Below are 24,576 nucleotides of genomic sequence, written 5' to 3'. Positions count from 1 at the left end.
ACTTCCGTAAGGGTAGCTAGCGTACGTCAATCATGTGAGCTATCGGGGTAGCTCACGATGCGAGCGACTTAGGTACTTATCTACGCCAGGCCGCGGCTAGATGTTTCTCATGTAAACGTAACTTCGCGACTAGCGCCGTAGTTTAAATCGGAACGCATGTTGTAATAGCCCTACTTCAGCCCTACGTTTTTTGGTTGCGATAGCCACGGTGCACTGCGGCGAGTAACGATTTCAAAAGGTTTTTCAGCGGGTTGGCGGCGCTTGGTGCTTCCTGCTGCTGCGTTCGCGAACGAAGAATGTATGAAAGAGCTTGGAATGATCGTCTCGCGAGACGATTCGCTTTCGTTAGATGGCTGATGCAATCATCGCTGATGCAATCTCCGTGGTGGGATGATTGCTAGAAGTCTTTTGCGGTTGTCTGGGTGAAAGAGTGCGACGTCGCCGGAAATATGTAGGTTCGTGGCGCAATACGTGCAGTGTCGCTCGCCTGTTTTGAAAGTTCTTGCTTGGTGAAATCGTAGTGGGGATTATGTTTCATTTGCGCTATTCGAGAGACTTGCCGATGATTCTCGAATGCAGAAGTGCGTCTGGGAAACGGGTGCTAGGTGGGTTTTTAATGTTTGTTTGGCACCCCGATAGTAACAGTATGACAACGCGGACGAAGTAGCGTTTATGCGTCGTGAATTTTTGAAGTCGTGGTGATGTCTCTTCGTGCAGGGGAAACACAACACCGAAACAAATTACGGGACCTGTTCTTTCTGCCGCATGTCATTTTATTACATCCTGCCGCTTAATGTGTCGCCGAACCTTTGCTCTTCGGCTTGCGTTACTGGCTTTGCGGGTGCGCGATATAGAATGGCAGTGTGGCCGTTGTTTGGGTTTTTTTTTTTATAAAAAACCTTGGCACCCTGAATGGGTCCGTTCTCAGCCGCGTCTAAGCCACGCAGACGTCCGAATACATTGTACGTACGCTTGCAGTAAGCCTTTTCGTTGTAACGAAGCAGACGAAGCATCCAAGAACGCTGTCAAAAAAGGCGTGTCCGTCAAATGATGACGGCGCAAAGTGGGAAACTTGTCTCACGCCGATGTTACCATCACGACCACACACAAAAAAAAAAAGTTTGAATTAAACGATAATTCGGAAAGGAAAAAAAAAAGTCTACTTTCGCAGCAACGGTCTTCGTGGTTGTTAGTCAACTTTTGGAGCGAGTATACAGCTGTCTTTTAGTCACCCGCAGACTCCGTTTTTGCTGTATTTTTTTAGTAGTCTTACATAACGGTCGTCAAAATGCGAACGACGCGGAAAGAATAAAGAAACCGGGCGGAAGACGGGAGGTGTGCTGTCTGGCTTGGCAAACTCGCGTACTTGGGCGTTCGGGTCCGGTTTAGCGGACGCATCCTCGTCGCAAGTGGTAACGCCACCTACGCAACAACGAAGTTCGCGGTGCGTCGTACGATCGCACGCGTGTGTGAACGCCAGGATCCACCTTGTTGGCGTCGCATGTGGAGGCCGGAAGTAGCTCACAGATTGGCGAAAAGAAAAAAAGCCAAGAGCTCTAGGAGCGCGGAAATAAAGCCATCGAGGTGTCCCCTGCGATCTTGGCGACGTTGCCCGATGCGCAGAGCGGCGCGATTCTGAGGGCGCGTTGCTAAACATAGCCTTGCCCCGTCGCTGCCTGGGGCGCCTCGGTCCATGGGTCGGCGACGTTTGGCTGACTGGTGTTGGCCCGATGGCAGCGCGGCGTTGGTCGCCGGTGGTTGTGTGCCCTCCCCCCTGAGCGTAGATTGCCTCTCGCTCTGTTTTGACGCCGTGCTCCTAAACTGGGTGTCCGCTCCTGATCCGACGGCTAATGTTGGCCTTAAGTGCCGAACTACTTTCATTACTCATTGGCACGGGATGTGTGCGTAAACAAGAAGGATAAACAGAGAAGCACCTGAAAATTATTCTCTCGTGAGGCGCTAGCCCAACATCTGTTGACCTTCGCAAGAACCCTACAGAACCGTTTAATAGAAGTGGTTCTTCGTATACAGCGAGATATTACTGCGAATACGATCTTTGTCGAAGTACCTTGGGCGTTAGTCTTCATAAGATGGTGCCCATAGACTCGCGCCTCGTGGCTTTTTAATCTCTAGAGTTAATACTAACTCGTAGTTTCACCTTCAGTGCCAACTTCATGCGCAAGAAAACTTCGGAGCCTTTCTTTTTAGTCCAACGTAAAGCGCGTGTGCTCGTGCGGAAAGACTAAGTTATCCTGAAAATTCGTGGCAGTGGGTATACGACTGCGTAGTGGGATGGCGCCGTCGTCGAACCGGAAATTTCGCTGTAATTTTTCCCCGTCACTACATCTGCGATGACTCCTGTTCTGGTCTGATCATCGTGCACTACGATAACGGGACCAGTGCAGCAGGGGTGTAACACCGCTTTTTTTTTTTTTCTCGCTACCCTCGGCTTTTCTTTTTTTTTTTTTTCTGTACGCAAAAAGTTGAAGTAACGGTCTGATTTGTTTGTTTCTTTGTCTGTCGATCAATTCGGGTTGTCTGTCATTCGCATCGCGCCGCCAGGAAATGAGCAGCGCGCGACGTCCCCCAAATGCCCTTGTGAGGCTGTTGTGCGTTGCGTTCAAGTGCATGTGCTGTTCTTGCAGCTCTCAGAAAATCGCTTAGTAACTAGCTTGCTGAAATTCATTCACGTGACCCACCGTCCACAGCTGCGAAGCAAAAGAAAACAAAACGCAAAACATAAAATAAAAATAAAACGAGCAATCGATCACGCACGTGACGGGTGGAACATTCAGTTTCAATGGTGTTGAAACCATACCAGGGTTTTAGTGTTGATATAGTTAACGTGCCGGTTACCGAAAAGCCTAGCATTGAAAAGTGTAGTCCGTATTGAAACCCTGTTTTTTTCGTGTTGTATTTTCTTCGCTTTGGCGAATGAGGGCGGAATATAAAACCTTTATTGTTCTTGTTCTGAATACGCGTTGGTCTACTAAAGAAGCGCATGGGCCTAACTACGTTTCGAAATTGTTGCGTTGAATCGCTTCAGGTTATTGGAGTTTTTCTCGAGTAGAAAGGGTCCCGACCGTTTTCTGCCCCTGCATCATCTTCGCAGCCTAATTCCAGTAATCGGGCACTGCGCAGCGAACGCAGCAAGGAGGAGTGGGTGCGGCCCCCGGATGTATTGTCTCTCCTCCTGCCCACGCACGCACGCGCGCTTTGCGACGGGGTCAATCCAATCCAATGGACCTCTCCCGGGGTACGTCACGCGGCGGCCGTGACGTCACGGCGAGCGCACGTGCTGGGTGTGGCCGGGAGGGTGGTTGGCAAAACATTCGGACCCGCGCGCGGCGCGTATGCAGTGAGGCTGCATTACACGAGCGCAAAAGTGGAGTTTGTGTTTATGTGTTCGGTTTTTTCTGATGCCGGTGGGTTGCTGTGCTCTCGGCTAAGCAAATCGTGCGAGCAAAATCAGCGGCATCAGGCTTTGCCGCGTCCCCAAACAGGTAAATTCGGCAGGTATTGTGGATGCGCGCAATGCGCCGAAGAGGCTAGCAGCCCAAGCAGCGACATCGTCCGCTCTTACTCATAGCAACGTTTCTCATTCTCGAACTTCTGCTGTTCTTCAAAGCGCAGTCATATTCTCTTAATTAGCAGTCCGCGCTAATTACTGCCATGAAATGATGCTGTTTATTAACCATCTGCTATCATGTAGTACCAGCAGAAATAGTACCGGGGGTTGGGGTCAGATGGAAACTTTCTTGCTGGGAAATATTGTCATTTTTTTATGAGATATAGTACTGTATTAAAAATACAATGAATGCCTGACCTGCTATAGCTACGCGAAATAAATGTTTCGAAGAAGTATCCGCGATAGCCGCCTGCCGCCAAATCGACCACGACAAGTTTGGTTGTATGGGGAGATCTGTTCAAGACGAACGAAATTCATTGCTTGTAAATGCAATAAAGTTGTACCTTGATCAATAATATTATGCCTTGAGGACGCGGCAAAACTGACATGCTTGCCGTGCTCACATGCATGTAGCATCATGCCTTCGGCGTGAGATGGGCCGCTCACGCGCCTCGAAAAAACTCGATATCTGTTGGCCCTAAGCGAACGGACTCAGTGAATGTATTCTTTTGTTGCGGCCTCCCGACGCCGGCGAATTCAGCGGGTGTACAAGGACACTAACTTTAACTATCATGAAATAACGAGTACGGATAATTATTTCAGTGCCACTGTCGCAAGCTATACGCACTAACAATATGTGGCTGCTATGTTACTCTCACAATGGCGATGAGCCGTTTCGCGATTTTACTGGGGAAAAATGTAACAAAGCAATCGGTCACCTACGTAGAGCACGACATCATCGCCATAATTTTATTTGAATAATTTTCGGTTTTTGCTCTTTATATTTTTGTTTTGTTGCTGCTAATTTTACTTTTTAATCTTTTCATGCTTTGCCTTCTTTTTATTCTTTTCATGCTTTACTTTTCCTTTCCCCCCTCGACATGAAATCATTCGTGAGCCACTGTATCCGGGCGACGCAGAGATACCAAGAACAGGGAGCGTATACGCTGCCTGAGGCACCGCGCTCAGCTTAAGCGGACCTCGAAAACAACAATGAATGAGCTTTCCTTGGTATGTGTCCTAGCATAAAGCATCATAACAAAACATTCTTGGAACGCGTCGCAAACGCACCAATCTTCAGAATGACTCGTTAATGCTGTCACGCACTGATTATCCGAAAGCGTCACTCGTCATATACGAAAGTGTTGCGGAGGTTGTTGGTGCAGAAAGCTACATGGAGGTGCGACGTCCGCAGCTAGGATAGCTAGACCCCCACCTGTAATGTAGGCGGCCAGCGACGGCCCGAACTATCGGCACATCGTTCTTTTCGGGCACTGCGCGGCCAGGCCGGGCCGGCGGCGCAGGCGCGTTCTGCCAACCGAAGCCGCATTTCGCGGCCGCCAGCAGGCGCCAACCGTCGCGCACGTGCGCTTCGTGACGTCACGGTGTTTACATACAGGGAGAGGTCCATTCGTTCCCGGTCAGTGTAGTGGTGGCTGTCGCATCGATCGCTCGAACGCGGAACCACGACGGGCGCCTACGGAGTAACTTGAGCATGTCCTCCGCGCGGCTTCCGGCAACACTGGCCACGGCCGCCGCCCGTGGCTCGGCGCTAAGCCTTTTTCGGCGCTGCGGTGTACAAAGGCCACAACCGCCATCCATCACTGTCCTGTGGGCAGTTTCTGGGGCATTCGCTTGTCTGCGCGAGTTTCGTCGCACGCGGCTGTTGGGAAGGCCGGCGGCATCGCATAAGCAGTTTATTTGATTACTTCGTTATTCTATACCTGAATGATAAGTCGAGCCTGCTAGGGCGCGCAGAGGAGAGTGCTGGCATGATACATCGCTCAGGCGTTGGATCATTGCTCTTGATTTCCTTGATAAGGTGAAAAACAAGGATATCCGCGTATGTGGGAAAAGGATCGGCGGAGGGCGAAGTGTTCAAGGAGTGACGAGAACTTTGACTCTCGTCGACGCGTAAACGTGTTTGCATATTTGTAAACGAATCGGGGTAAGGGGAAGGGGGACAGAGCTCGCTGCAGCAGGGGAAGTGTCATCAAAATGGGGCCCTTAGATGCGTATTCAGACAACCGGTGGTAGCTGTTTTAATGCGCAGTTGCGGCACAGTGAAATTGCAAAACCGCGCCGCGCATCCACATCGCGCCCACGTGTGCCGCGCGCTACGTGACGGCCGCCACCGCCCGTCGGCGTCCCCGATTTCTCGACGTTCCCCGTCGCAGACGTAAACACGCCACGTCTGGGGCACAAGTGCGGGCGACGGCGGCACCAGGCATTCGATACGGCGGCCGCGCACGCAACACGTGAGCTGCCGTGCGCGCCTACATCTTCCGGACCGTGCATGATATGTGCGATCACGCGCTGTCGATCGACAGTGTCACGTTACACTGCCGGTATGTCGGCGGTGCATTGCAGTCGGCATTTAGAATTTCCTTCCGCCGAGACGGTCCGTATCGGCCGTCTTCCTAGCGCGTACGTTCACACCGGGAATGAACGAATGAAAACGGTCGGCAGAAAGCCACGTGCTCGGTGGAGATGCTTGATCTTCGTTTGCATACTTGCGATGATACTAAACCTCATTATAACGATGTTGAAATGGGAGCCGGAATTGCTTCGTTTTAACCGTTGTCGACTTGCGCTGCCTGTGATATGAAGGAAAATCACGATTACTTTGTTACATCCGATGATTCTTCGTTGCCCGTTTCGTTATAGTGACTTCAAGCTTCGCCTTTACCCGATCTCCTCTGATTTGTTGCGAGTTCGGCGGTAGCGGGTAGTGTTCCAGGCTATTTTGTTATCTTTAGCCGCCTAAAAAAAGTGCGTTGTGTTGCTGAGCACGAGGACGCGAGTTCGATTCCTGCCCGCTTTTCTGGTGGAGGCGAAAAGCAAGAACGACGGTGTGTACGAGATTTCGGCGCACGTTAAAGATCCCCAGGTGGTCAAAATAAATCCGGAGCCCCAAACTTCGGCGCGCCTCATCGCCTGCGCTGCGTCGGCGCGTTAAAGCCTACAATCAATCGATCAAAAAAAAAGTATGCACAGAGGCACTCGACGTGCGCGTTTCATTCTGTCATTGAGGAGCAGCTAAATGGCCTTCATATCTCGAGTTCATCGTGTCACCTTGTCGCGTGTGTTTTTGTTCTGTGCCCTTTTTATCTTACGGATTCCTATCGCTTAATGACCGCTGGCTTTCGTTTTTCCACTTCTTGATTGAGTACTGTACGCGTTGTCGGCTGCAGCCAAGGCGGGAAACTTTTTACGGACGATAGTCTTTCTTGGGCTGGCCAAACGCCAGAATGTTGGTCGGTCTGTGTGCCTGTCACTCGATCCAGCTGCCCGGCGGAAAGCTGAAGCAATTCTTTAACAATAAGTAGGAAGTATATGTAGGCAAGACCATTTCAACTACCAAACCGAGTGGCATAGGTCATACATGTTGATTTATGCAGCGCCAAAGTAATCTCAGGTGGGTTCGCGGTACAGGCATCATCATCATCAGCCTATATACGCCCATTTCAGGGCTAAGGCCTCTCCCATAGATCTCCAATTACACCGGTCCTGTGCTAACTGCGACCAATTTATCCCCGTAAACTTCTTGATCTCATCTCACCATCTAACCTTCTGCCGCCGCCTGCCACGCTTGCCTTCTCTAGGGATCCACTCTGTTAACCGTTATTGACAAACGGTTATCTTGCTTTCGCATTACATACCCGCCCACGGCCATTTCTTCTTGTGAATTTCAACTATGTCCTTCACACGCGTTTGTTCTATGACCCACTCTTCTTGTTCCTTAATGTTACACATATCATCTTCCTTTCCATTGCTCGCTGAGTCGTCCTCAATTTAAGTTGAACCCTCTTAGTGAGCCTCCAAGTTTCTGCCCCGTAGGTGAGTACCGGTAAGATGCAGCTGTCTTACACTTTCTTCTTCAGGGACAATGGTAGGCTGCCATTCATTATCTGGGAATGCCTGCCGAATGCACTCCACCCCACAGCGGCATAGTGTCAGTACATAACCGATAGCGACCGAAAAGAAAAAAAAACACTAAATAATTGAAATGCAAGTTGCGCCCTCTCCCATCAGATGGCGCGCGAGCAGTGCAAGCGCGGGAAAATCTAATTGTATTTGAAAATGGGCACGGGAGGAGTAAGAGGGGAGGGTAAGAGCCTGAGCGTGTGGGAGGGAGAGGGGAGAGATGAGGGCGTGTCCGGTTGCAGGGTCGGCAGAAGATTGTCATCTTTCGACGTTTGCAGCGAGGTGAGCAGATACGCGACCAATACTTTTTAATATAGCCAGGGGATGCTTTTTCTTTTTATTCTAGAAATAACCCGCGGATTAGATGCCAGTCTTAAGGTCTTTTTACATCGCCATGGCTGTTCACACGTGTGGTTATCGTCAGTGATGTTCCGTACTTGGGAGAAAAATTCCCACTTCTAGGTTCAGAAATTCCCTATTTTTAGCATTGTCTCCCGCGGGTTTCTCCAAAATTTCCTGCAAATTTCCCTGCATTCTCTTTTTGCAGCATGTAGATCATTACGTGGTTTTCTGTTCTGTTTTGGGCGTTTGCCAGCGCCACTTATGCCTACTTTACGTAGCCTTCCTGACGTAGACGCCGTTTAGAGGATCAGAGTGTAAGCGTGAACTAAATTCCTCAATATCTGCCGCTCAGTAGAATTCGACTATGCATTTCACAATTTCTACTACACAACATGCTTACTTTGGATGTTACAGCTTTAATTTAAAACTGCCCGTATGAGTGAACGACATTGTTGGGTAATTGAGGTAATTTTAGCTCAGCTGCGGAACCGCTGTAGCAATATCTTGTTTACAGCACGCCGACTAAGGCGTACCCAAAATAATTTTTTTTTTTTTTGTACAGGGTGGTGCGACGATAATTGGAACACTTTAGATTTTTTTCCTAAACGACCCGCCGCTCTTTTCGCGCTCAAACTTCACACGAAGGACGCATTTTGTGGTCTATTTTGTTTGACGCCAGGAACAACGACGGTACTCACGTGGTTATTCTGAAAGTAAATAAAAACGATTTTTGCCTATGGGAAAATGGCGGCTGATTTGGACGTGCGAGCCAGCGCAAGTTGATCTTGGAACGACGGCGCCACCTGGAGTATTCAGAGCGAAACGCACGTTTGGGATTCACGGTAGGGAGCCAAATGGTGTAGCAGACGTTCAGAAAATGTGAAAGCTGGTTTTCTGATCGTCTGCTAGCTCATTTGGCTCCTTCCTAGGTGCATTTTCTGATAGTCTGCTGCTCTATTTGGCTCCTTCCTAGTGTGAATCTCAAACGTGCGTTTCGCTCTGCATGGCCCAGGTGGCGCCGTAGTCCCATGATCAATTTGTGCTGGCTCGCACGTCCAGATCGGCCGCCATTTTCCCATAGGCGAAAATGCTTATTTATTTTCAGAATAAACAGGTAAGTACCGTCGTTGTTCCCGGTGTCAAGCAAAATAGACCACGTGAAGTTTGGGCGCGAACAGAGTGGCGGTTCGCTCAGGAAAGTTTTTTAAAGTGTTCCAATTATCGTCGCACCACCCTGTATATTTCGCAGGAACACATGTGAATATAGACTTCAGCCCTTCAGCCACCGCCACTTCTCGCTTTACTAGCTCGCTCTCGTGGAGTATTCTTTCCTATGTGGTCTTTCCTGTTTGAACTGGATTGGAAGCGGTCTTGTGTGCTTATAGCTTGCGGAAACACGACTGCGGATATTTGAACATAAATCTGACGAAGTGTTTAGAGAACTGTTTTTAGAGAAAACAGATTAATAACTGACGCGAGGTTCGGTTTATTGGCATTAATTTTCATTTTTACTCCGCGACTTCTAAAATTCCCTGCGTCTATTAAAGATTCCCATTTGGCCGAGATTGCAGCCGAAAATTCCCCCCAAAACGGAAAATTCCACGCTCGGAACCTCACTGGTTATCGTCCGTCTTGGGCAACGACGTAATAGCGAGGGCTGCTTCAGCCTTTGGGGTTTCCCTGGCGCAATGCCCGCTGTTCCGTCAAGCGGTGATAACCCCTGCCCTTGGCCCCGTTGCCTTTTTTTTTTTTTTTTTTTTTCACCCTCTCACTCCTTTCTCTGCGTGCGATTTCGTCATGGAAGCTTCGTGTGTGCATGCGCGGTGTCCACTATTTCTTGCGTGTCCCCCCTATCACTCTAGGAGCTGCCCAGATACTACTACTCTACTGCGACTATATCGCGGCCGCGTTTGTGGCTTCTCTTGGGAGCCCTTTTATCTGCCACACCTTGCGAAATTTCCTCTCGAAACCTTTTTACACAAGCTACGATATACGCATCGCGTAGTGAGGGATCGCGCGCGTCGGACATTATCATTCTGTCCTTATCGGCTACGACCGGCCGGCTTCAACCGGTCATCCTTTTGCGAAACACCGCAGATCAGTTGTTTTTATTGGGGACTGCGCGCACGGCTAGAGCGTTTCTACTACATGTACTATATGTAGTTCAGATACGTTTGTTCCTTCCGTTACGCACCAACCATCAGTGGCTACGTGCACTGCGTCCACTTCGGTTATTGTACTTATTAATTGCATATTTCTTTATTGTGCGCTAGAGGTGCATGGCCCAAGGAGTGCGAGAACTTACTTTATGCAGCAAACCTTGTTACATAACGCGTAGTTCATCGGCTGTGTTTCCTCCAAACTGGAGTTAAGCTTGATAAAACTCCTGCAACCGCAATACTTTCTCTATTGCAAGAAAATGGCAGAACTATGTATAGCATGTCTGACTCTGTCGTCTTATCTGTCTAGATATCTTGTCTAACTCAACTCGTGCTGGAAACTTCTTTAGCCGCATATACAAAAGTTTTTAGCATATCCCGTTCGTAAGGTAGCATTTCCTAAGCTGTAGCCGCAATGCTTTATAGCGGCCGATACGGCTAGCCGAAGGTCCAGAGGGTATATGGCGGTATAAGTAAACGCAAGAGGTGCCCTGATATTCTGTCTCTTATCAGCGCAGTTTGCTGCAAGGTGAGCAAAGACACAGCAGAGTTTTGTTGTTTTTTTCTGTAGGAAGGCATAATCATCTTTGCCTGTGCTATAGTAGTTGCATCACAGCAATCTTCTCATCTTGGTTATCTCCGTCACGCCATCGCGGTGCCCGGCGACGATGACACGTCGCACGGCATTACTTTGCGGAATGCAATCTCGCGGTGGACATTCATCGCAAAAAAAAAGGGGGGGGGGGGGGGGGGGGGGACGCGCTTTGCAACATAAAATCTAATGCTCGCCCGAGGCGCGTATTGGCCCTCGACGACAGTGTTTTTTATTGCTGTTTTGTCGCTATGAAAATTCAGAGCGCGCCTTCGTGATTCATCACCACGTAGATGTTCGAGTCATGGTTCGGGGATAAAAAACGCCCCTCCAAACCGAGTTGCCGTAGCAGCGCTGGCTACCGGGTACAGTTACATAGACATAAATACCTCCGGAAAGTGGTGGAGAATGCAGCCTGTATTCCAGGCTACATTCAATGCAACAGCCGCCAAGGTAGCCTGGGTGCGGGCCCCACCGTGGGCGCGCGTTTTTCTCCACTTTCCCAACATTTCAAAGCATTTTTATCTGCATTGCGAAAGTACTTAACTACTTGCCCTATGCTTTCGTTAGCGTGCTAGGCTGCCAGTTTTCTTTATATATAACGTAGCATAAAATGGTGCCCTTTAGCGCAGGTTAAGCAGTAACAACGGCGACATCACCACTTGCATCAGCCCTGCCGGGCCGAGCCTAGCCTGGTTCAGTTAACCGCAAGCCAATTCCGCTGCTAGCCTAGCACTGCGCGTATTCCCGTCCTGGCAACAGGCTGTCTTGCCTTCCCGGTGGTTGGCGCCTGTCTGTTGCCTAGACCCGAATTTACGGTGCCATCCTTGCTGGAGCCGTTGGTTGCCAAGTGAGCTGCGTCGCACGCGCTGTGCATGCGGTGCGCAGTGTATACGAGCGTCGAGGTGGAGAGTCGTCCTGGCATTGAGCAGCGGACGCCTGGCTCGGTTAACAGGGCGACACATATCCTAACCATTGTCATCATCATCGGCTCATGTTCTCTGCTCGTTGTCTTGACACCGCTGTGTGAAGCACGCAAAAGATGAACTTTTAGTGAGCTCGTACAAAGACGCGAGCTTACAGGGACTCTTCAACACTCCCGATAAACGCTTTCACTCTTTACTTCGCACCTGGAAGCACTGCGTGATTTGCTCGTCGCAGCAGATATGGCTTCCGTTTCTGCCTTGCTTTGTGACCGCTTTTTCTTTTTTCTAAAACGACTGTCCAATGCGTTCATTCCTGCAACTGAAGGAAAACCGACCAATAGCCGACACACCGCTGGGATGACGTAATTCCAGCGGTCGAAGAACGCAGAGGCCGGGTAGGAGAGATAAATCTTTTGAGCAAGTTTCTAAGTTGCACTGATGGGTTGGGAGCAGTTATTCTTGGCTGAGGTACCTTGCGTCCCCCTTATCTAAGTACAGGATGTGTTGGTTGACTACGTTCTGGACATTTTCGAAGAAAGTTGAAAAAAGTGTTGTAAGGCCCTTTAAATCTACTCGTGCCCTTATGTAGCAGAAGCCGGAGCCCGTAAGGAGATCACTGGTTCGCATTTGCAGTGGAAAAGGGGGAGCCGTGCGAAGATTTGTCGCGTCGGATTATCGGAGTGGCCAAAAGCTACCCATCGCGTCCCAATGGGTGCTTAATAGAAGGGGATCAGCAGAGCAAACGTCGTTTGCCTTGACGCCTTGAAGCGCACAACGTGAGTGGATAGACCAGGGAGAAAACGCACCTCTTCTACGTTCTTTTTTTTTTTTTTTGTCATTCTAGTGGTGCAATTTTTCTCTGGCGTAGCCGCAAGAATTAAGGATGGATGCGACCGTTGAAAGCACAGGGTGTTAAGGAATGCCTTTAAAACGTCCTTGTGTTAAACGGGTTCCTGAGCAACGCAATGTTGTGCAGTGAGGCCTCCCTGTTTTGCTGCGCTGGCTGTGCAGCGCTCTCATCTGCCGTTATGTCAACAACAGAAATGGGCCGATTAAGTTGGTAAAGATGATCCATCACTTTGAGGCTACACTCGCTCACAGAAGCTGAACACCTGACAGGGTTCTTCTGTGTGCACTGGCTGTGACTAATTGCGATAATGCGCGCACACAATGGTCTAGCTGAGGACACAAATAGCGGGTCAGTTGTTTGTAGAGAGGACTGGCGGTGTTTGCATTCTGAGAAAGCCGCCGCCGCCGCTGACGTTTGCGGCACCGACCTTAGTGCGGCGCTGTTTACGGCATTGTCGCCGCCGCACTGCGATAGCGGCGGCGAGCCGTGGCTGTCGCTGCTGCGTGTCCGTCATCAGGTGCCGAGAAGCAGGGGGCCATTTAGGTTTCGTCTCGGTGTGCGTGCGTGACTACGTGTACTACGTGCCGTCGCGCACGCCGTGTCTTCGGGGGCGCGCGATAACTGCTGTTGGGAACGAGCGAGACCCAGACACAACACCGGATTGTTGATACTCCCGCAGCGGCGGCTAATCTCTCTCTCTCTCTCTCTCTCTCTCTCTCTCTCTCTCTCTCTCTCTCTCTCTCTCTCTCTCTCTTACACACACACGTACATATATATTTCCGAGGATAATGTGTTTTCTTTGATGTGGGGAAAGGCGAACCCACTACGAATACGAGAAGGGATGCGGACACGCAACATATTGTTATTCGACGGGCCACGCTTATGCGCTTCTTTTAACCGCGGAGCTGTTGTTGGCCTCGCCTTTTCATCCGTCTGCTTTATTTTAGGACGCTTACTGGATAATTGTTAGTCGTGCTTCAGTGTCTTTAGTTAGCTTGTGTTTGACTAATACACTTGCTTGGGCTGCTTAACTTGGGCATGTACGGCCAGCTGGTCCGTAGCGCACCGGAAGCAGTTGATTCCGCTTTCTATACTGCTACCGTGTGGTTATGTGTATGTCAATCTGCCCGTCCGTGCCAGTTCCACTGATCGATGGCTTTCACGCAATACACTGCTCCCTGTGTCGGCACCATCCGCTCTACGAAGGTCGTTTCCGCTCCCATTTGGGATTCGTGAGTCATACGAATCGCACTCACAAGCGCTCACAAAGAGACAGTGCGGTACAAAATGTAAAAAAAATCATTTCAAAACAAAGCGCCTTCACTATTGTGAACCACTTCGCCCAACGACACACTTTTTTGAGACAGCTATACGGTGTCATTTTTAGTCCTGTACGTCCGTATGACTCATTCGCGCTCGACACTGATTGAGAGTCCAGCCGTGTGCGTACTTATTGTTCAAGCGTTTCGCGTTGAACTGTGTGCGAGTCGTTTTGGGTGGACACATTTCGCCGTATTGCGGCCGACGTTGGCGGATGCCGTATTTACCTAAAGATCGAAAGTCCGCATACGGTGCTGGAACCCCTGTGGGCCGGCTTTGGTTTCCAGTGAGCGCGGTGGTATTATAGGTTTCGCATATTTCGCGTGACTGTAAATTAGCAGCCTCAGGCTCACCGCAGTGGTCCATTCTCGTCACTGAGTCTTTACGAACGCGGCCATTTTTCCTCCAGGGCCTGCTCAGGCTATCTTCTCTGCACTGGTTTCGCTCCCTCTGCCTGCCTCTGTCATCAAGTCTCTTGTTGCTCCTACATCTCGAAAAAGGCCGAGTTAGCGTGAGCTGTTCGGCGGCGGAACTTTGCCCCGCGGAGGGCGCAAGTAGCGTGGCGGCCTCAGTATCGTGATTATAGTTTCGTTTCGGCGTGCTAATCGGCACTCCTATGCGTGTGTTGGCGCTAGATGGGAAGATGCCAAAGCCCAATTGGCGGAACAAGCCGTTTTTTTTTTTTTTTTTTTTTTTCCAGTACATTGTGTGCGCACTGTGATCGAAAACATTCTACCAACGTCGTGCGGTCTAGTGCAGCGGAAATGCACGCTCGCGGATAGGAGACTCCATGAAAGTTTCATGGCCGTAATGAGGCGCGTAGAAATGACTCCAGCCGGCCACGTTGCATCGAACGCTGTCCAAGCCACGTATCCTTTCAGAGTTTCGAGGAGGCCGATGAACGAACGGCTTGGGAGTTCTCAGATGCCACGCAGAGTAGCGCTCCGAAAGTAGAGGTAAACATTGATGTTTACCCGCCGCCCGCTACGACGCGAAAACATTGCTCGTTCTCGCCGGCTGAGCTTTGAGAAAAGGCAGCCTCGCTCGCCACGGCGCCCTTTCGGCACGCGCAGGCCCCGAGCCACGTGGTTCGGCCGCGCTTGGTAAACACGCCGCCCGTGAAGAGCGCCGGTTTCGTAAAAGACACCGCCACGCGTCCTATCTGGGTCACCCGTTGCGCGCGCGCACGGAATGCGCCGTCATCTTTTCTGCGCATTTGCCGCGCTGTTATCGCTCGCGCAACCAGCCGCCCACTGGTTATATCCCGCTCGGGAGATTGAATGGGGGAAATCTTCGCTGATTCGAGCACCCCTTCCGTCGCGCAGCATTTTCCTTGTTGACATCGGAGAAGCTCGCTGTCGGCGACCGAAGAATTGTTTGCGAGTGTGTTTGATCCGTGAAAAACAATGGCGCGCTTTTCAGCGTACACGGGTGACCTATCGGGCCTGCGTACCTTTTTTAAGACGCATTTGGCTGAGCCGAGCGTGATTATAGTCCCCTCCCCGTCGGCGGGTGGCCGCAATAACGGAATGTCTGCGGCCTTTGCCGGTCTCGCGCTCAGTGTCGTATACCGTCCACTCATGCGGTCTGTCTGTCGTCTGAAGTAGCCAGCTTTACCTGTTAGTGGGGCTGACCTCTTCAGTATTCATGAGAGAGAGAGAGAGAGAGAGAGAGAGAGAGAGAGAGAGAGAGAGAGAGAGAGAGAGAGAGAGAGAGAGAGAGAGAGAGAGAGAGAGAGAGAGAGACGGACCGTCTCTACCAGTGGCTTAGCCAGAAATATTTTTCGGCGGGTGTTCAAAACCGCCAGTAAAAGCTTAGAAAGGAAGCATGCCTGCGTCCAAGCAGGCATTGTGTTTTCATTTTAGTCATGTTTAGTTAAGGCCGAAAGTTGGCTAGTTGGTGTTGACTTTGAAACATACTGCCAGCAAAAAGAAGACAGGGACCAAGAAGCAGCAGACAGGACGATCACTAATTGGAGTCATTTGGACTCATAATTGAAGTCATTTTTATTTGTTTTCACATTTTAATATATCGAAGTAGTGTGTAAATAGCGTGGGCAGAAAGAGTGCCGAAAGGAGGAGGGGGAGGCAGCGGCCAGATAATTTCGGGGGTTGTTCTGACACCGAACACTCCCTTCCGGCTACGCCCGTGGTCTCTTCTCTACCTGCGAGCGATCCGCGGAAGCCTGTCGGTTGCTTGCGCAGGCTTTCGCGCGCGCGCTCGACCGTGGAGCTGCGCCCGGTACAGCGGAGGTGCGCAGCTGTACGAGCGAGATATTCCGCGCATCGCGTGATCGGGTTCTCGTACGCAGCCAGCCCGTCGTTCCCTCTCCGTATCTTGTTTCGTCGCACGCGGTCGTCTCCTCTTGTGGTCGGATTTCCGCCTTTCCGTCATAGCTCCTCCGTTGTCCCCGGAACGCGCGTTCTGGGGTTTTTTTTTCCCCTTGTTTGGCGGCTATTTCTGCGCCGCTTTTCTTATCTGTCTTCAAACTCCCCTTCCCCGATTTTTTCCTCTCTTCTTCCCGCTTTTCGCATTTTAGTACGAAAACACTCGGCGCCTCGTGACTGACATGGCTGTGACTTACGCAACGTTGTGGACCCACCGCGCTTACATTTTACGTTCGCGTGGCGTAGGAGTTTAGCAGTGCTATCACGCCGCTGGGTGCTCCAGTGTAAACTGCTAGAGCAAGGTGGTAAACGCCGTTTTAACGCTCCAGCGCATCGGCCAATGTAGTCGAGTGGGAGAGCTGCACATAACACTCGAAAACGTAGGTCGGGACTATGCATAGCAGGGACATTTTGTCAGGTGTGCGTGTGTGTGTGTGCGTGTGTGCGTGCACGCAGCCCGGAATTGGAGGCGCGATACTTTTTTTTTTCTATTAGTAGTATCTGAACCGGTGAGCTGATTGGGCCTTCTTTCGAGCCGTTCAAGTGCCTGTTCAGTTCGAGGGGCGTGAATTTTGGTTCATCTTTAGCAGATACCGCCGCAATTAGTAGTGCACGCTGCAAACCATCCTGTCCGATTTAAAGGGGCACTGACACAAAAATTTAGCATCTTGTTTTTTTCGTTGCGATAAGTAGCTAGTGACCTACTTATAACCTGTAGAAACCTCATTTGCTTCAGCGTGCGACGGTTGTTTAATTAGAGGCATTTTAAATGCGGCCAGTCGCAGTTTCGGTTTCAGCGAGTGCCGCGAAACGATGGATTTTGTGGATTTTGTGTGAACAAAGCTGACCACGTGACCGTCGGAGGGATATCACAGAGCAGAGCCGCCGTAGCACTGTCGAATCCGCATCGACGGCAGTTTCTGCGAATGCCCCCACGTACTGATCTCGTGAGGCGCTTAATTAAAAAGCGACCGTGGATGTGACGCAGGCGCTGCGAGTGCAAATGCTACCGCGGCTAAAGAACGACGCGCGACGCTCGAGGCGGTGGGTGGCAAGACGCGCGCTGGGAGCAGCCGGCCGGTCTGCCTACAGGTCCGCCTACAGATGTGTTCGGCTCAGCACTGCGGCGGATATTCGAGTGCCGCTCTCGTAAGCGGTGCAGATGACAATTTTTAATGCAACCCGCCATCGCATCATTAACTCCTTTCTCATTTAAGCCACTATGGTCGGGACTTCGGGACAATTTCGTGCAGCGGTAACAAGCTATCACTCGAGCTACCTGCGCCGGCCTGGGCCACTTCGCGGCCGTGGCCGCCGCCTGCACAGCGACCGTGCGGCAAGCTCAGTGGGCTTTTCGTGCCTCCGGCGCGTTTTCGCATCCAATGGTAATAAACAGTAATAGAAACAGAGTGCCTGGAATCGCTGTAGAACTTTGGTCGCGGCCAGCTACCCGATTAGCTGACGAAATCACGGCGCCTCCGCCGCCAACGATCGGGTCGTTCGTTCTCGAGAGCAGAAGCTCCGCCCTCCGGCCCTCCGATTGGAGCGGCGAGCCGGGCGAGCCCGCGTAAAACGCCGGTAGTGCGGAAGCGGCAAACACAAACTCGTGACGTGTTTGGATGTTGTTTATTTATAATTGCGCGTGGTCCTCTGCTGGCTGCTCGGTTGCGTTTCGCACACTTCAAAATTGATTTTAAATATGTTCTAGGCTGTATTCGCCGCTGATATTTTGCAGATGATGTATATGTGTTCCCACCAATCTATCTCCGACGTTATCTCGCCTTCAAAATTTTGTGTCAGTGCCCCTTTAAATTTTTGGTTTCAAAAAGGAAGCAAAACGTGTGTGTTCGCGAATGACAGGCCAGCTAGCCGACACTTTCCCCACCCCGGTATTTCGAGATTGTCGCAGTTGTTTTTTTTTTTTTTTTTTAATGCATGTTTTCAAAAAAAAAGAAAAAGAAGAAACTGCCGCTGACCGAACAGAAGCCGAATGTTCTTCGCTCTTCTCGATGGTATACGCGTTTCTTTTTTTTTTATTTGCTTTCTATTTTATTTTTTTGCGTGTGGTGCTCACGAAATGCGACTTTTAGGCCGCTCCAATTGCGTGTGCTAGCTTCCAGCGTATTCACGTTTCGTCGCATATGCGCCGTACTGCCGCTCCTCTTTATAGCGAGCTCGCCGCCAGCGCGGTGCCGTGTGCCAGTTGAAGTAGCGCGGGCCGCTGTTTGCCCGCAATTAAGGCTCGGGCCACGCATTAACTCTGTAAATAGCTCGCGGTTAGTCGGGGCTTGTGGTGGGTGTGCAGCAGACTCCCAGTGAACCGCATTTCTGATAGGGAGATGTTGCGTTGGGTAGGCCGCTAAGCAGTGCTTGGGGAGCTCTACGTCGCTTTAGATTCCTTTAATGTCCAAACAAGCCTCGTATAAGCTCTCACATATCCCTTCTAGTGCTTCTGAAGAACCGCTCATGGCTGATTCTTCCTGAGAATAGTCGAGTGATAGTTCCTTTTTTGCCGCCCGTAGTAGCGAGGATTTACATCCAGGGATTTATTGTGCTTATCTATTTGCGCGTAATTTTACGTTGGCTAGGCTGGTTTCTCGTTTGGGAGTGTTCACTGCATACCGTATGCCGAAAATGTTCTCCGAAGACCAGGGAATATCATTGCCAAGTTTTCGAAACTCTGGTTTTGAAATTAACTGTTGACTACTTTGTTGAATAAGGTCAGAGTTTTGAAAAGTTGACACCACCGTAAACCGACCCGCCGCGGTAGCTCAGTGGCTAAGGCGTTGCGCTGCTGAGCACGAGGTCGTGGGTCCGATTCCCGGCCGCGGCGGCCGCTTTTCTGATGGAGGCGAAAAGCAATAAGCCCGTGTGTGCGAGATTCCGGCGCACGTTAGAGATCCCCAGGTGGTCAAAATTAATCCGGAGCCCTCCACTACGGCGCGCCTCATCGCCTGCGTTGCGTCGGCGCGTTAAACCCCACAATCAGTCAATCAATCACCGTATACCGTATGTTCCCCGTGCGCCTCCTGCAGTTACACCCACCCACAGAACAGACTAGCCAATTTTAACCACATCGCAAACGTACCCAGTACATTTTAGTCCTCCTTTTAATCATAGAATGGCCAAGCAATTGTTTTTGGCGCTCTTTGGTGGCCGTCGGTGACTTTGCGCCTATACCCCTGCATGTAACGGCCTTGCCCAGCGCATGCGCTTTTACCGCCGCCCCCTTTTTGCGTAGGCTAATCTGGCGATCGCATAGGGAGTGTTCTAAGCTCGCGCGTGCCGAAAATTTGTCCGCATTGTGCGCGTAAATAAAACAAAGGTTACGTATACGGACTTTGTTTCGCCGATCGAAGTCCCGAATCTTCTTCACTCTAGCCTCGGCGACGGTGGAATTTTCCGCCGGGGTCGAGGACGAGGCGCATCAATAAATGTCAATGCGTTTTTTTTATATTACAGTAATTTAACAACGTTGCGATACGATGTGCGGAAGCAACTCGATAGGCTATTTTAAGGGTGTTTGTGAAACGGCGCCGCGTTGAGTGGGAGTTACTGACCTTCGTTGTTCCTTTGCGCGGTTTTCTGCATGGTGCTTGTTCCCCTGTCTCGCTCTCTTCATATAAATCTATAAGGCCCCAGTACTTACGCCATTTTATAATAGCTGGCGTTAACATGGGTAGGGTTTCCTAGTCCTTTCAAACGAAACAAAGTTGGTATTTGTGTTCGTGGTCCCTTCAATAAGGAGATTTGCCGAAGGCGTATCGCTCGTAATAACATCAGGGGCGGTATTCTCGTGTTTGTCCGTTTTGTAAATGTCCGTTTTACGTCCTTTTTCTATTGTGACGTACTTCCAGTTGTAGGTGGGCTTTGGGTTGACTTTTGCGAAACTGTTCATTTAAACACATTTTAAACCACGAGACCTATTTTAAACTGTCTTTTATGTGTTTATTGTTCCGCCAGTGAACCAACAACAACGCGACGACAAATCGTCTGCTCAAAATCGTCTGCTCCGAGAAGCTGCGGCTCATAGCTCCGCTAGAGTGTACTAGAGCTCCACCGTGCTTGCTAGGCGTCACATCCGGGCGTTCGTTTCTAGCCAATCAGGGCTTGCTGAAAACGGACACTTTTGAAGCGGGGACAAAACACGAGAATATCGCCCCAATTGTTATAGCATCAGCTGGCCGGATGCCTATACCCCTCACCAATGCAAGGAGGGGCACTGACGCATCAATTTACTATTAGCGCCCAAGTTTTCGTGCCCCGTGTACCGCCCCTGTTTGCTTCTATTTCCGCCTAGCTTTCTGCGTTGTCGCGGCAGACATTGAGTAGCGAGTCTTGTAAACACAATCTGCCCGAGGCGTCTATAAATATTTACCCTAGGACCCCCCACAAACGCTGTGTGTTTGTTTTTGGTTTTCTGCGTGTGCTTAGCATGAAAAAAGCTCCTCGCGCCGCCCTCAGGTCTGGTTATTATGGACCTCGGCCAATACCGCGCGCTGTCGCCGCCAATAAATAGCTCGTCTGTCGCGGGAATCCGTCCCCCTAAAGCGAAGTTTGCGCGACATTCCCTACGGTTGCGCAAATACTGTTCGAAGCGTCGTCAAATACGAAAGTCAGCGTCAAGTCTTGTTTAAAAAAGGCTGTGCTCGCGCAGGCTGCACTGAATACAGAACAAAAAAAATAGTCGGGTGGGGAAGCACGCGAGGGCACGAAAAAGCTGAGGTTGTGAGCGTCGTGTGTTCTTTCTAAGCCGCAGCGAAAACATTGGGCCGCGATAGGTCGAGCCATTTGAAGCCGTTTTGTTGCTCGTTAGGCGGCGAAGGATGCCTTGCTTTCTCAGTAATAGGCAGCCAGTGAGCGCAGGTATCTCCGCGTGACGTTTCTCTCGTAACAAGTTGTATGAGCGGAAGAGATATTGGCACCTCTCTACGTTGTCTTTCGCGAGGTATCATTCTTGGTGTTTTAAGCGCCACATAAATACAGCTTTTTCTCCTGCTGTATGATATGATATACCTGGCTTCCGAATAGACATTTGTACAAACGTACGTGTGACGCTGCATTCCCATCGTCATCGTTATCATCACCATCATACTAAATCGGTGTGGGGAATCCTTCTTCGAATGGTTTAACGTGTGGGGGCGAAGGTCCGGCCTCACCGCACACCACGGCATTGGTTTATTTTATAGTAAAGTTTGAGGTCGCAGATGTACGAGTCGCTGAAGGCATGCGACTTCATGTGAGCTTGAATCCATGCATTAATGAATCAGTTAATGCGTCGCAATTTGTGCAGTTAAAGTATAATTCAACGCACGGCAATATCGCTCCCAGCGGATTGACCTTACGGTTCTCGTTGGTTGTTTCGGGGTGCCTCTGTTCGGGCCTCCTGTAAAGCGGGTTTCTTAGTTCGCTTCGGGGGAGTGCGGAGAAGCGAGCTTCACGACCGCCGTATTGTTCGACTCCTGCCCTACACCCCAGGCCCACTCCTCGCTCTTCTTTGCGTCTGTCTTGGACTCCGCAGGTGCCAAACGCTGACAGCCGCCGCGTTGGAGAAAAGATAAAATTTCATTGCTCCGAAAGCCGCTGAGTCGTGACGCTGCCGCATTCGCAAATCGGCACACGCGCGCTGCGCGTGCAGAGCGCTCGTTGGTCGGGCTAGCGTCACGTTTTGCCCGCGCGGTTGTAGCGAAGATTAGCGTGGCTCCGGGTCGGGTGCAACACGTGACCAGTTTAGATGAAAGAAGAAAAGTTGTAAACAGTTTTGGGAGATAACGGCGGACATTGAAGAGGTCTCCGAGAGTGGTGCGCGTAACCGAAAGAGCGAAAAATACACGTTTCTGGACGAGCATTAGATAAGTGCCGCCGTGCGAGGCCTTGACTCGTGTTTTTATCGGGTAGCCGCTCGCTTTCCGCGGCGCCTTGTTTTCATCCGAGGTCGCCGCGGTGGCTCAGCTTGTGTTCTTTTTCTTCATTCGTTGAAGCGTTGCGTTTTAAGGCTTTTTTTTTTTTCTAAGCGGAAGTTTTTAAATACCGCTCATTGTGGGCAGCTGCGTTTGTTCTCGTGGTTGCGAGTCTGGTTTGGAATTTCAATTTAAAACAATTTTCTTTGCCGCGTTCGCGGTGTGCCTTTTTCCGTGTCCTGTGAAGCTACTTCTAGCATTTACTTTCCGCGACCGTGGCGGTGCCTCGTTATGCTTGTGTTTGAGAGGATCATGAACGCGAACTACATACAGCCTTTGGTAACTTACTCATTGCGGCCCCCAAAGACGTTGTTTTCGCCGAAGAAAACAGATAAGAAACAGTGCGAAATTCCCCAACTTAACGTAAGCAGTGCCATGATAGGATTAATTTTTCAGATAGAGGCGAGGAGCGAAAACGCCCTTTTGTCGAGATTTCATCGCACGTTAAAGATCTCCAGGTGGTTTAAAGTAATCAGGAGCCCTCCACTGCTGCGCGCGTCGGTGTTTTAATTCAGTGTTAGCATTAATGTATTTTCATTTGGACGGTTTACGTGTCCTTCGCAACTTACTTCGTTTTCTTAATTTGAGCTGGACCCCCGAGTCCCAAATCCAAGCTCAGTTGCTCGTTTAGCCGACCTAAGTTTTTGCCCAATATATATATATATACTATGATTCGCAATAAGCTTAAGTGGGAACGGTATGTATTTTGCACTGGTATTTTTATTATTAATGATGCTTCTGGGCACACAGCAAGAAAAAAAAAAGTGAGTTACCACCAAATCTGAGCGAAGAGCTTCCGCAAGGACCGTAAAAACAACGTTTCGCGCCCTGAAACGTTGTTTACGGCAACCTGTCTGGCAAAAAATGCGCGTGCGAAATGGTTCCGGTGCCCACTTGAAAGTGCGGCGCAGTTAGGAGCAGCGGCGGCGACGTAGTCGAGGTGGGCGCGAAGGCCAAGCCCCGTGGCGGACACCTTGCTGCGCTTTTACTCCGTCGGTAGAGGTGAACGAGGCGCCTGCCTTCGTCCGTCGTGCGCGCGGGGCAGCTGCGCTTTTGTTGCGTCCATGCGACGTGTTTTCCGTGGCGGTGTAAAGGACGGGGATAAGGGCATGGAGGAAGGGGAGGGGGGGGGGGGGGGTCAGAGGTGCTCGCGTTGTTGTGGCGCTGCGTCGAGCAGCTGCGCCATCTCGTGCTCACAGCGGCAGTCTGATCTGGCTTGGTATTTGCGGCTCTGTGCCGCTAGGTGGCTGGCGCTCAGCCACTGCCACTGCGCGTGAAAGGTTTTCTTCGCTCTGCCGTCAGGTGGCCTGAGGTGCGTTGGGCGCGTGGAGGTTTTTAGCGCTTCACTTAGCTTTTGGTTCGTCGGATTTCTTTTTTTTTTCTTCTGGGGTTAAATTATCTTTGCTGCGGCTTGGCTTCCTGACCCCAGGTGGCGGGTGCTGTGCGGTCGGAGGTACCCTCTATGTATAGTGTACTCTATGGTTGGAGATTTCGTTGTGACGTGTGTGTGGCGGGGGGGGGGGGGGGGAGAGCTCATACGTGATTGGAATGTAACATTATTGAGGGGGGAAAAAAAACATTGCAGGACGGATAAATCTGACTATTATCTTAAATTGCGAAGTATTGTAAGAACCCCTGGGTGCTTACAGGAACGTTATCCAGCAGTTTGCACATGCTTGCATGCCTGGCGTGTAGCACTTTTTATGCTAACGGCAGTTGTGAAAGGTAATTCGGCACAAGGGGTCAAATAGTTAGCCAGGCAACACATAATGGTTAAAGGGGCCTCAATAATGTGTTGCATCTAGAGTCGTTTGGGAATAGCCTGGCTGTTTGCTTCTAGCCCATCACACCTTTTTTTTATTAGCATTAAAATTCCTGACGTGTTATACAAATTTCCACAGCGCAAACTGGTTGCCGAGGCGGTTGACATGCTCTGCCTGTAGTTTCGTCCGAATAAAAAGCCTTTACTACCACTACTACTAAACATGACTCCTCCCTTCAGAATGAAGTTTGCAGGAATAGCTTAGCATCATCATTTAAGAACCTTGCTACCACATGCTCACGTAAATTCAGTTCTAACGAATGCATGGAATGTCGCTTTTCAGTTGACTATTGGTGGCCGATTTCTCACCTGTGGTCCTTTTGGCTTCCAATGGTCTGTCATGCCTGATTTTTATTGGTGTAGCATGTGCTATGCTAGCGAAGTTAGCAATGATGGTGGTGCCTGTAAAAACAAAGCTTGGTAGTCCAGCCATATCGGGCTCACTGAAAGTAGTTCTTTCTTGCTGACACGCAGAGCTTGCCATTGTTACCGTGGGTACCACATCATCTTAGCTTGAATGCTAGTTAAGACACAGCAAGCCTGTATTGATGCAACTGGTTGCTGACAGTTGAATCTGTGAGCGCTCTGGCAGGAAGGGTAAAGGAAACTGGTCATTTGGTTTTCTGGTATTGCGATCATTGAGTTTTTCACGCGAGGTCTTAC

At 50.3% G+C, this 24,576-nt stretch overlaps 1 protein-coding gene across 1 annotated transcript in view; it reads left to right on the top strand.

Moving 5' to 3' along the window:
* Nucleotides 1-24,576, top strand: part of Rim2 (replication in mitochondria 2) — a 46,932-nt gene that overhangs the window by 20,395 nt on the left and 1,961 nt on the right. The window lies entirely within an intron of this gene.

This window comes from Haemaphysalis longicornis, unplaced genomic scaffold, assembly GCF_048455015.1.
Source record: "Haemaphysalis longicornis isolate Haplotype H1 unplaced genomic scaffold, Haemaphysalis longicornis Haplotype H1 scaffold_7, whole genome shotgun sequence".
Lineage (NCBI taxonomy): Eukaryota > Metazoa > Arthropoda > Arachnida > Ixodida > Ixodidae > Haemaphysalis > Haemaphysalis longicornis.
Note: the sequence above shows the minus strand (reverse complement) of the source record. Positions and strands in the feature narration are given on the sequence as shown.